Genomic DNA, 1,450 nt, shown 5'->3' with positions numbered 1-1,450 from the left:
TATATTATGAAAGCAATGAACTCAAAATGAAAGCAGACAATGCAACAAATATTCTGTTAGCATAGTAATTAAAAGGAAGAGAAAGCGTTTTCATGTTTCAGATGCTTGTCCTTAGTAAGAAGAAAACTTCAGAAATGTAGAAGAGTGAAATTCAAAAAGTGTTTAGAGGGAAAATGGGTGGACTCGGGGACTGTTGGGAATGCGGTTCTATGGGGTAAGTTAAGAAGAGAAGAGGGACGGGTATGCACGTATAGTGCACACACCGTACATTGCTGAAAGTCAATGATCTCCAGAAAAAAATACAACCGATCTACTAATGAAAACTAGTAGATTACTGGTATTTATTTAATCGCACCACTCCTGCGGGTAGTAAAGTACTACCTCGATTCCCACGACTCATAGAGCCGGTTATCGTTTTCCTTTCCATCTGATTGACCGAGTCTGCAACAACCCCTTCAGTCTGAACGGGATGCCAGTCCACTGCAGGGTCACTCATTTACAGTTGAGTAGGTTGAGACTGGAGCGACGTGAAAAGAAGTGTTTTCCTCAAAAACACAACGCACTGTTCTGGTCCAGAAATCGAAATCACGATCGCAAAATCGGGATTGCAACACCCTAACCAGTAGGTCACATGCCTTCACTCTCTTGTGAAAATTGGACAAAATCAATCCCGTCAGTGGTCGGGACACGAAAGAGTAGAAGAGTTAACTAAAATACGATAGAAATTACACACTAACATTTCTGCCATTTCAATGAGTTTCAATAGTGTTAATATCTCCCTTATAACATGGCGATCACCTGACAGAATCGATAAAGCATCGGAGAAATAGACCTTACAATACTTAATTACGGTTATTTACGGTTCTGAGCTCAATATTTCTTTCGTTTTTCCATCTATCGATAAAATAAAGCACAAATCAAGTATTAGATTCAATATAATCGACTTTCCTCTTCCTGACAATTTCCGGTCTGACTCCTATATATGAATTTAATATTTTTATGCTACAAGGCAGTGATCTGGCAGAATTGTTGGCACGCCGGACGAAATACGTAGCGGTACTTCGTCTGTCTTCATGTTCTGAGTTCAAATTCCGCCAAGGTCGACGTTTCCTTTCGAGGTCGATAAATTAAATACCAGTTGCGTACTGAGGTCGATCTAATCGACTGGCTCCCTCCCCCAATATTTCGGGCCTTGTGTCTAGAGTAGAAAAGAATATTTTTATGCTATAGAGAGCAAACGGTGGCAGCATTGATAGTTGTGTTGGACAAAATTCTTTGAATTACTATTGTATTTTTTTTACGGTTTGATTTTAAATCTCAATAAGATCAGGTTTACCTTTTCATGCTTCCTGAGTCAATGAAACAAAGTACCAGTCGATTACAGTGGCTTCACCCTTTCCTCAAAATATATGTACCTGTTTGAAATAAAGATCGATTTCTAACATAACCA

The sequence above is a fragment of the Octopus bimaculoides genome, chromosome 10, assembly GCF_001194135.2.
Source record: "Octopus bimaculoides isolate UCB-OBI-ISO-001 chromosome 10, ASM119413v2, whole genome shotgun sequence".
Taxonomy (NCBI): Eukaryota; Metazoa; Mollusca; class Cephalopoda; order Octopoda; family Octopodidae; genus Octopus; species Octopus bimaculoides.
Note: the sequence above shows the minus strand (reverse complement) of the source record.